General features: G+C 44.8%; 1 protein-coding gene and 1 long non-coding RNA gene across 4 annotated transcripts in view; one reads left to right on the top strand and one right to left on the bottom strand.

Moving 5' to 3' along the window:
• LOC147015981 (uncharacterized) overlaps positions 1 to 6940 on the bottom strand; it is a 45283-nt gene extending 38343 nt beyond the window's left edge. The window contains exon 1 of the long non-coding RNA XR_015049960.1: positions 6885 to 6940. This is a non-coding gene — a long non-coding RNA (uncharacterized LOC147015981). The remainder of the gene's footprint in view (positions 1 to 6884) is intronic.
• LOC147015980 (atrial natriuretic peptide receptor 1-like) overlaps positions 1 to 11518 on the top strand; it is a 206338-nt gene that overhangs the window by 59738 nt on the left and 135082 nt on the right. The window lies entirely within an intron of this gene.

Raw genomic sequence — 11518 nt, 5'->3', positions numbered from 1 at the left:
AGAGAGAGAGAGAGAGAGAGAGAGAGAGAGAGAGGCAGAGAGAGAGAGAGAGAGAGAGAGAGAGAGAGGCAGAGAGAGAGAGAGAGAGAGAGAGAGAGAGGCAGAGAGAGAGAGAGAGAGGCAGAGAGAGAGAGAGAGGCAGAGAGAGAGAGAGAGAGGCAGAGAGAGAGAGAGAGAGGCAGAGAGAGAGAGAGAGAGAGAGAGAGGCAGAGAGAGAGAGGGAGAGACGCAGAGAGAGAGAGAGAGAGAGAGAGAGAGGGAGAGACGCAGAGAGGGAGGGAGAGACGCAGAGAGGGAGGGAGAGACGCAGAGAGGGAGGGAGAGACGCAGAGAGGGAGGGAGAGACGCAGAGAGGGAGGGAGAGACGCAGAGAGGGAGAGACGCAGAGAGGGAGAGACGCAGAGAGGGAGAGACGCAGAGAGGGAGACTGAGACTGAGACTGAGACTGAGAGAGAGAGAGAGAGACTTTTGACTTTTATGTCCTTTATTACCAAAAAAAAAAAAGTATCAAGGGTAAAAATTCAATGCAACAAAGCAAAAGGATAATGTACAAGAGTGGAAAACAAAGAGGAAACCAATTCAATTCTCAAGTAATCGATAAAGCATTGACAACAGTTCATACACACAGATACCCCAAAAAAATACATTAGAGAAAGGAGAAGAAGATGATAAGAAGAGAGAAAGCAAGCAGGCTCCACACGTACTGCTAGAGACTGAAGCAGTAACGCTAGTTGAAGGAGCAACAGCCCCTTGCGTTTGCACGTGCGTGCCGAGTGAGAGAGAGAGAGAGAGAGAGAGAGAGAGAGAGAGAGAGAGAGAGAGAGAGAGAGAGAGAGAGAGAGAGAGAGAGAGAGAGAGAGAGAGAGAGAGAGAGAGAGAGAGAGAGAGAGAGATATATATATATATATATATATATATATATATATATATATATATATATATATATATATATATATATATATATATATATATATATATATATATATATTAGATTGCAAAACCGTTTATTGATTGCAACATGGAAGAAGGCATCTTCATCCATTGAATCATTACAAGATTATCACCAATTCCAAATTATCCACAAGACACAAAGCATTACCACAGCACCATTTCTTCTCAAAAAGCTGAACATTCCCCATACTTACATAATGATTAAATTCTAACTTAATTCTTGCTTCAACAAACCCTTTAAAAATGGGCATGACATTGGACCTATGACCATTATCAATCTTCATTTTCCTAGATTTATATATACTATATTTTGCAACAGCCACCAAGAAATTAAGCAAGACCCCAGCATCCTTGCATGGGGGGGCTAAAAGGTACCCCAAAAAATAAACCTATGTAGAGTGAAAGGAAAGGACAGCTCATGAGAAAGGTTTGAAAGTAAAGAAAGAAGAGGTTTTACTCTCTTGCATTGTACATATGCATGAAAAAGGTCCTCCTTGTGTTCACAGAAAGGAGAAGTGACTTGCACTGAGCTATTGAAAAGGTGTATCAGGGTGTTGGATGGGAGGGCCCAATGGGCTAGTCTCCATTGCATATCTGCTAATAGGCCATAAATCGGTAATGTGTACATCACTGGCCACAATGGAGCTGATGGACACCCAGGTCCGAGCTTTTCTGACCACCTTGCTATACGTGCTGATCCAAAAGGGGATAATACTGTTTGTCTTTGTCTACAGAGATCATGAAGCCCAGTTTTAGTCTGCAAGTGAAAAGGGGGGGAGGAGTTATCACTGCTTAAGCGAACAAGGGGGAGCACATTAATTTCCCTTAAAAACTGAGGGAAACCTCAGTCTAAAATCCTCCTCAATACCAACACCTTCCCAACCAATATTCAGTAGTTGGAATTTCCTAATCACACTTCGGATAACTTGGTCTACGAGTCGAAGTGATCTTGACTCCAGGCTTGCTGCAATTACCCCCAACGGATCTCCATTTCAGTCCTGCTGAATCTCTGAGATCACACACTTTATTGACTCGTCCTTGTACGAAATTTTTGATCAAGGCATTACTCTGAGGAATACCTGGGAGAAATGGATTGTAGAAAAGAGGTTCCTGGAGGAACATTCTGCAGTTATAAGCATCAATTAAACGGTGGATGCTAAAACCCTTCCAACTCTCCAGCAGGCTTTGGTAAAATGTTGGAAGTGAGCCAAGGTGAATCTGTTCCAGGTCAATCAAGAAAAGTTGTCGGTCATACAGCAATCCTCCAGCCTGTTGCAGCAAAAAGAAAGCAAAGGGACACCATGGCAGTCGTTCAGTGAACAGCAGTTTTTGCACTGTTTGTCGACGAAAAGCAGTGACTCGGCCAGAGATGTCCGTCACGCCCTGGCCACCCTCTTTCCGAGAAGAGTACAATATGGCCGGTTGTAGCCAGTGGTAGCCACTCCAGAAGAAATTCACCAGTGCTTGCTGGATGGCAAGGACTTTCCCTTTGGGTGGCTGTAAGGCAATCATTTTGTGCCATAACTTAGCTGCTATTAGATTATTGATAACCAGACTACGTCCCCTCTTGGACAGGGACCTAAGTAGTCCTTTCCATGTTTTAACCGACTTTCAATCTGCTCAACCACACCCTCCCAATTTTTCGATTCTATCTCAGGATTGCCAAGATAGACTCCGAGATATTTGACCCCATCATTTTTCCATACCATACCCTGTGGGAGTAGAGGTGGTGGTATTGAGGATAGATCCTTATGACCACACCATAGGCCTGTGCTTTTGTTCCAATTAACCTCACTAGAAGATGCTGCAGAAAATTTTTCTAAACATTGTCTTAAACATGAGACACTGTTTTGGTCTTTAATTGATACACAAACATCATCAGCATAAGCAGTCAACACAAATCTTGGACCTTCTACGCCTCCATTATTCTGGGGCATTTGTTGCCTAATGGAGACCAAGAGTGGTTCCAGCGCTATCACATACAATAAGCCAGAAAGAGGACACCCTTGACGAATGCCTCGCCGAAAGGGAAAGGGGGAACATAGCTTATTGTTAACTTTTATCATGCAGTAAGTGCCAGAGTACAATAATTTCACATACGATATGAACGAATTTCCAAAACCCATCCCTTCAAGGACAGAAAAAGATATTAGTGATTAATGTGGTCAAATGCTTTAGCTTTATCAATAAATACTAGCCCATAATCATCAAACAAACAGTTATTGCAAGAAAGACTATCTCTTACCAAAAAAATGTTGTCATGTATTGACCTTCCCGGCACACAATAGGTCTGGTCCGTGTGTACAATAGAACCGACCACATCTTTCATGCGATTTGCAAGAACTTTCGAGAGAATCTTATAATCAGCACATAATAACGATACAGGTCGCCAGTTTTCAACGAACTGAAGGTCACCAGCTTTGGGTATTAAGCACACAATTGCTCTCCGACATGACAGTGGCAATTCTCCAGCGCGAATACTTTCGTCGAGAACATCACGCAACTGAGGTCCATAACCCTCCAAAAGGTCTTGTAAAATTCTCCAGGTAAGCCATCAATCCCAGTAGCCTTCCCGTCTTTTAAACTTCGCATAGCCGTTTCGAGTTCCTCGGCCGTGATTAAGGAGTTGAGCACTCGTTGTTGGTCCTCTTCAATTTTTGGAAGTCCAGCAATCAGTTCCTGTATCATTCCATTTTCTACATTCCTGGGGGAGTAAAGGTCTGAGTAAAATCTTTTAAGACACCCCGGATTCCTTGTTGGGATGTCTTCAAGACTCCATTTGGAGTGAGTAAGCTATGAATTTGTTGAGACTTCTTGGTAGAGTTCTCTAATTTGAAAAATTCTTTATTTGGCATATCAAGTGTCAGATTGCTCATCCTCATTCGTACCAAGGTACCTATTGCCCTTTGTTTAACCATTTCAGTTAGCAAAGTTGTCTTTGCCCATAACAGCTGATCTCGTGTGTCCTTCCCAGCATCGTCATTATTCCCTTCTAAAGACACAATTTCAGATTTTAACAACTCTATTGAGTAAGATTCCACCTTAGTTGTGTATAAACTATATTTCTGACAAAAGGATTTTATTTGGGACTTTGCGAGGTCCCACCACATTCGGAGGTTTGCGTGCTCAAACTTGGAAGTGCAAATTTTTTTCCACACAGCCTTAAAATATTCTTTAAATTTTTTGTCACTTAAAAGACGAGTATTCAAGGTCCAATATGCACTGCCAGTTGATGGCAATGGTAATTTAAAGGAAAGTACAACTAAACTATGGTCTGTAAAACCGGTTAGTAGAATTTGGGATGTAGTTATAACATTTAGCATCGGCTTATTGACATATATTGTATCAAGTCTTGCTCTTGATATAAACCCGTCCTGACATCTGCACCATGTGTAGCTCTGCAGGTCTGGGTGTTGTAGTCTCCATACGTCTGTAAAACAATAGTTCTTAATGATGTCCTTCAACCCTTTACTTGAGGATACATGGGGCTCATGACCATTCCTATCAACTTCTGGGCGAATAGTACAGTTAAAGTCTCCAGCAAAGCAAACAAACGCAGTCGGGTCCTGGTCTTTAATGAACTCTTCCAAAAATGGAAAGAAAAGTTTCCTTTCTATAGGATCACTCGGAGTGTAGACATTCACCACAATTATTTTTTGTGCATTACACAAGAACTCCACAGATATAAGATGCCCTTTGTGTATTTCCTTGAAGGAAACCTGCTGTGCGGAAAACTTTTGATTTAAGCACAGGGCAACCCCAGCCTTGGGTGTGGGAAACCCGCTTAGGAACCACTGCCCTCTCAAAAGTTTCTCCCACTCAGTTTTTAGAGTGTTTGTAGCATGGGTCTCTTGTAAGAGAATAATATCAGCCTTTGTTCTCTCTAAAGCTTGGATCGTTTGAATTCTTCGCAATGGGGCTCGACACCCCCCCCTTCATGTTCAGGGTTGCAATCTTTAACTCCATCATTGTCGAAGTTGAGGTGAGAAAGGACAAGGCACTAAAAAGAAGCTTCTTCCTGCAATTCTTTGTTTGCTTTTGTTAAAGCTTTCCTGAGGCGTTGAAACTGTGGTCCAGAAAGTTCCACAGAGTCGTCATTCTTCTGTATCAGATGTTTTGCAGTCGCAATGAAACCTTTAATATCATGAAAATAATCCTTAATTTGCACCTTGCGTTGCCTGAAGGTTTCATTTAGAAACCTAACAATTTCCTCCTTTACTACTACGTTTTGCTTGTTATCCCCCTGTAGTGACCCCGAAGTTTCACTTAAGGAGGAGGACCATTCATCGGGGACCACACCTGTGTTGTTTACTTGTAGTTGTGTTCCTTGACCCCCTTTTGTATCGGAAGTGGTGCTTTCTTCCTGTTGGCACTGCATGGAGGAATCTTCTTCTTCATCACTGTCAATTTTTGTTTTTTTTTTCCTTTTTTTTGTCATACGTCTCAAGTTGACTGTTATCTTCGATAACCAAGCTTTCCGTTTCATGCATGCAAGCATTCTTGTCCATCGTTTCATCTCCTTCAACATTAGCAATGGGTGGAAGCTCATCTCCCAGTGCCTCACCATTCTGTTCAGTATGTGAAGGCTTGTCGAGACCACCATCTTCTTGGACTACCAACACTTTGCTGCCTTTACAATTACTTTCATTGCTTATGTTGGGCCGTTTCAAAACTCTCCTTGAAGCAGTTTCCATATCTTTATCATCGTCACTGAATAAACCTTCCAAGGGTTCCAGCCCTTCTGCTGTTTCAACTTGATTACTATCAACACCATCTCCAATCCTACCTGAACATTTTAACGTATGTCGTTTGTCTATCTGTGGCTGGTTTGCCAAATCTACCGACACGGCTGTTGTTAGAAGGGGAGGTTCTGCCATTGCAGTCACGTGACCCAATCCTCCTCCGGCATGCATATTTACGTGGCCCAGTTCCTTTTCAACAAGGGTAGTCACATGTTTTGGTTTACCTGCAGCCTCTACAGTCACGTTACTCAACCTGCCTGTGGTAGTTGCAGCTGCATGACCCAGTCCATCTGCAGCAGCTGCAGCATATGTTTCTTTCTTACCGCCAGGACAATAATATTTGGTGTGACCATATGCCCCGCAGTTATAACAGATTAAAGTTTCTGTCATTGCAAAAATCCTGTAGTCATGCTCCGCCACTTTAAAGGTCATCGAGATATTCAACTGTGTTCTACCGTCTTTTAGCACAACATAGCAGAAACGTCTAAAGGATTCCACATGCTTTAATCTGTCGTTCCTCGTCCGTAACGGGGCCGTTATAATTCTCGACACAACAGTGCCATAATCACCGAGCATTTGTTGAATCGCTTCATTAGAAAGGAAAGGCGGAACATTGCTTAATATTATCTTTGTAGCAGGAGTATCCATTGATGAGACAGGGACAAAGGTTTCATAATCTCCCAAGAATAAACCGTTTTGGACAACAATGTCGACTAAACGTGATTGTGAAACAAAAACTACAATCTTGTGGCTCATTTTTGAAGCAGCACGAATGTTTTCTACACCTATCTGTTCTCCAATTTTGAGAATGTCATCCATCATTACACCTTCGGGTGGGACTAAACATAATCCGTGCTTACGAGATAAATCCCCATTAGCCATTTGCTCGGTCTTGGTGCAACATGTATCACTGTTTGAAATCAACTAAAAGGGGACAAACAATCGATTACTTTAGCATTTCTAAGATTATAAGGCAGCTGCCAACTAGGAAACACAGGCCTCAAAAGCTCTGGAAAGGCCTTATGAAAAAAAAAAACGCTTACCGTGCATGCTCTCCCTCTCTCTCTCTCTCGTCTCAACAGGAAGAGAGAAAAACGGGGAAAGGAAAAAAAAAACTCCACAAACACGTACAGTGACACAGAGGGAAACGAAAAGGGGATAGGAACAGCACCAACACAGCAAAGTACTCACAGCTGCACACACGGAGCCGCCATGACGCCACACCCACGCACGACTCACCAACGACCGTGCATGCTCTCCCTCTCTCGTCTCGGCAGGACGTATATATATATATATATATAATGTGTATATATATATAATGTGTATATATATATATATAATGTGTATATATATATATATAATGTGTATATATATATATATATATATATATATATATATATATATACCAAGTCGAAAACACCAGGGGGTTGACTCAGCCTGCCATCCTTCCGAGGTCGGCGAAATGAGCACCAGTTGTACTGGGCCCGGTGTATGCCCCGGTTAGAATAGGTGTACCATATCCATGTGTGTCGTAAGAGGCGACCAGGGTTGCGTCAGGAAGGGCATCCGGCGAAAACCTATGCCAAATCATTATGCGGACAACAAAACGAATTTCCATACCGGATCGGTCGAGGCCCGGGTTACCAACGGCCGCCACCGGTACCGGTGGTCAGCAGGGTACCAGTGGAAATTGTGCTACTGCTGGGCGAAGGAGGAGAAGGAGACGGGGAAGGCGAGTCCGGAGGCAGTGGGAGAGGGGGAAGGGTAGAATGTGAGGTGAGAGTTGGAACTCTGAATGTTGGGACGATGACTGGCAAAGGGCGAGAGTTGGCTGATATGATGGAGAGAAGAAAGGTGGACATACTGTGTGTACAAGAGACCAAGTGGATGGGGAGTAATGCGAGGAGCATTGGAGGTGGTTTCAAACTGTTCTACCATGGTGTGGATGGGAGGAGAAATGGTGTCGGGATAATCCTGAAGGAAGATCATGTCAAGAGGGTATTGGAGGTGAGGAGGGTGTCTGACCGAGTGATGAGTGTGAAGTTGGAAATTGAAGGGGTGATGATGAATGTCATCAGTGCATATGCCCCACATATGGGGTGTGAGATGGAGTATAAAGAAGATTTCTGGAGTGAGTTAGATGAAGTGGTGGAGAGTGTATCCAAGGATGAAAGAGTGGTGATTGGAGCAGATTTCAATGGACATGTTGGGGAAGGGAATAAAGAGGATGAGGAGGTGATGGGGAGGGAAATGTGAATTACATTTCTCAACAAGAGAAATGTGGAAGGGCAAATGGTGGTAGAGTTTGCAAAAAGAATGGAAATGGCAGTGGTAAATACGTATTTCAAGAAGAAGGAGGAACACAGGGTGACATACAAGAGTGGAGGAAAGTGCACACAGGTGGATTACATCTTAAGTAGGAGATGCAACCTGAAAGAGATTAGTGACTGTAAGGTTGTGGCAGGGGAGAGTGTAGCTCGACAGCATCGATTGGTGGTCTGTAGGATGACTTTAGAGGTGAGGTTGAGGAAGAGAGTGAGGGCTGAACCAAGGACCAGATGGTGGAAGCTGAAGGAGGAAGACTGTTGTGTGAAATTTAGGGAGGAGGTGAGACAGGCATTGGATGGTGGTAAAGATGGGTGGGACGATTGGGCAACGACAGCAGAAGTTGTGAGGGAGATAGCTAGGAAGGTACTTGGTGTGACATCTGGACAGAGGAAGGAAGATAAGGAGACTTGGTGGTGGAACGAGGAAGTACAGGAAAGTATAAGGAAGAAGGGGTTGGCGAAAAAGAAGTGGGATAGTCAGAGAGATGAAGAAAGTCGGCAGGAGTACAAGGAGTGGCGTCGAAAAGCAAAAGAGAGGTGGCTCAGGCCAAGGAAAAGGCATATGACGAGCTGTATGAGAAGTTGGATACAAAAGAAGGGGAAAAGGATTTATACCGATTGGCAAGACAGAGGGACCGAGCTGGGAAGGATGTGCTGCAGGTTAGGGTGATAAAGGACACAAATGGGAATGTGCTGACGAGCGAGGAGAGTGTGTTGAGAAGGTGGATGGAGTACTTTGAGGAGCTGATGAATGAAGAAAATGAGAGAGAGAGAAGGTTGGAAGAGGTGGAGATAGTGAATCTGGAAGTGGGGTGGATCAGTAAGGATGAAGTGAGGACTGCTATGAAGAAGATGAAAAGTGGAAAGGCGGTTGGCCCAGATGGTATACCAGTAGAGGCATGGAAGTGCTTAGGAGAGATGGCAGTGGGGTTGTTAACCAGATTGTTTAATAAAGTCTTGGAAAGTGAGAGGATGCCGGAGGAGTGGAGATTAAGTCTACTGGTTCCGATTTTCAAGAATAAGGGTGATGTGCAGAGCTGTGGAAATTACAGAGGGATAAAGTTGTTAAGCCACACCATGAAGTTGTGGGAAAGAGTAGTGGAAGCTCGGTTGAGAGGAGAGGTGATGATCTGTGAGCAGCAATATGGGTCTATGCCAGGAAAGAGCACCACTGATGCGATGTTTGCTTTGAGAATGTTGATGGAGAAGTATAGGGAAGGCCAGAAAGAGTTACATTGTGTGTTTGTGGATTTAGAGAAAGCTTATGATAGGGTGCCAAGAGAGGAGTTGTGGTATTGTATGAGGAAGTCGGGAGTGTTGGAGAAGTATGTGAGGATCGTGCAGGATATGTATGAGGACAGTGTGACAGCGGTGAGGTGTGCGGTAGGAATGACGGACCGGTTTAAGGTTAAAGTGGGATTGCACCAAGGATCGACTCTGAGCCCTTTCCTGTTTGCAATGGTGATGGACAGGTTGACGGACGAGATCAGACTGAGGTCTCCATGGACCATGATGTTCGCGGATGACATCATGATCTGTAGGGAGAGTAGGGAGCAGGCTGAATCGAGCCTTGAGAGGTGGAGGTACGCACTGGAGAGAAGGGGAATGTTAGTCAGTAGGAGTAAGACGGAGTACATGTGCGTAAATGAGAGGGAGGGTGGTGGTATGGTGCAGTTGCAAGGAGTTGAGGTGGGGAAGGTGGATTGGTTTAAATACTTGGGATCAACTGTCCAAAGTAACGGAGAGTGTGGGAGAGAAGTGAAAAGAGAGTGCAGGCAGGATGGAGTGGGTGGAGAAGAGTTGCAGGAGTGATTTGTGACAGAAGGGTAGCTGCAAGAGTGAAGGGGAAAGTATACAAGACGGTAGTGAGACCAGCTATGTTGTATGGTTTGGAGGCGGTGGCGCTAACAAAAAGACAGGAAGCAGAGCTGGAGGTGGCAGAGTTAAAGATGCTGCGATTCTCGTTGGGAGTGACGAGGATGGATAGGATAAGAAATGAGTGTATTAGAGGGACAGCGCAGGTAGGACGGTTTGGAGACAAAGTGAGAGAGGCGAGATTGAGATGGTTTGGACATGTGCACAGGAGGGAAACGGAGTATATCGGGAGAAGGATGTTGAAGATGGAGCCGCCAGGCAGGAGGAGAAGAGGAAGGCCAAAGAAGAGGTTCATGGATGCGGTGAGGGCGGACATGCGGGTGGTTGGAGTGTCAATGGAAGATGTGGAGGATAGAGTGAAATGGAGACAGTTGGTCCGCTGTGGCGACCCCTAACGGGAGCAAGCCGAAAGAGGAAGAAGGACAACAATGTCGACTAAACGTGATTGTGAAACAAAAACTACAATCTTGTGGCTCATTTTTGAAGCAGCACGAATGTTTTCTACACCTATCTGTTCTCCAATTTTGAGAAGAATGTCATCCATCATTACACCTTCGGGTGGGACTAAACATAATCCGTGCTTACGAGATAAATCCCCATTAGCCATTTGCTCGGTCTTGGTGCAACATGTATCACTGTTTGAAATCAACTAAAAGGGGACAAACAATCGATTACTTTAGCATTTCTAAGATTATAAGGCAGCTGCCAACTAGGAAACACAGGCCTCAAAAGCTCTGGAAAGGCCTTATGAAAAAGAAAAAACACTTACCGTGCATGCTCTCCCTCCCTCCCCCTCTCTCTCTCTCTCTCTCTCTCTCTCTCTCTCTCTCTCTCTCTCTCTCTCTCTCTCTCTCTCTCTCTCTCTCTCTCTCTCTCTCTCTCTCTCTCTCTCTCTCTCTCTCTCTCTCTCTCTCTCTCTCTCTCTCGTCTCAACAGGAAGAGAGAAAAACGGGGAAAGGAAAAAAAAACTCCACAAACACGTACAGTGACACAGAGGGAAACGAAAAGGGGATAGGAACAGCACCAACACAGCAAAGTACTCACAGCTGCACACACGGAGCCGCCATGACGCCACACCCACGCACGACTCACCAACGACCGTGCATGCTCTCCCTCTCTCGTCTCGGCAGGAAGAGAAAATAAAAACGGGGAAAAAAAGAAAAAAGCTCCACAAACACGTACAGTGACACAGAGGGAAACGAAAAGGGGATAGGAACAGCACCAACACAGCACAGTACTCACAGCTGCACACACGGAGCCGCCATGACGCCACGCCCACACACGACTCACCAACGACCAGCAGGGGAGAGAGAGAGAGAGAGAGAGAGAGAGAGAGAGAGAGAGAGAGAGAGAGAGAGAGAGAGAGAGAGAGAGAGAGAGAGAGAGAGAGAGAGAGAGAGAGAGAGAGAGAGAGAGAGAGAGAGAGAGAGAGAGAGAGAGAGAGAGAGGGAGGTGGAGATGGAGATGGGGATGGAGATGGAGATGGAGATGGAGATGGAGATGGAGATGGAGATGGAGATGGAGATGGAGATGGAGATGGAGATGGAGATGGAGATGGAGATGGAGATGGAGATGGAGATGGAGATGGAGATGGATCTTCATATGGAATGCAATCAAAAGCAA

Source organism: Eptatretus burgeri, chromosome 12, assembly GCF_056783735.1.
Source record: "Eptatretus burgeri isolate ZD-2024b chromosome 12, Ebu_testis_v1, whole genome shotgun sequence".
NCBI classification, from domain to species: domain Eukaryota; kingdom Metazoa; phylum Chordata; class Myxini; order Myxiniformes; family Myxinidae; genus Eptatretus; species Eptatretus burgeri.
Note: the sequence above shows the minus strand (reverse complement) of the source record. Positions and strands in the feature narration are given on the sequence as shown.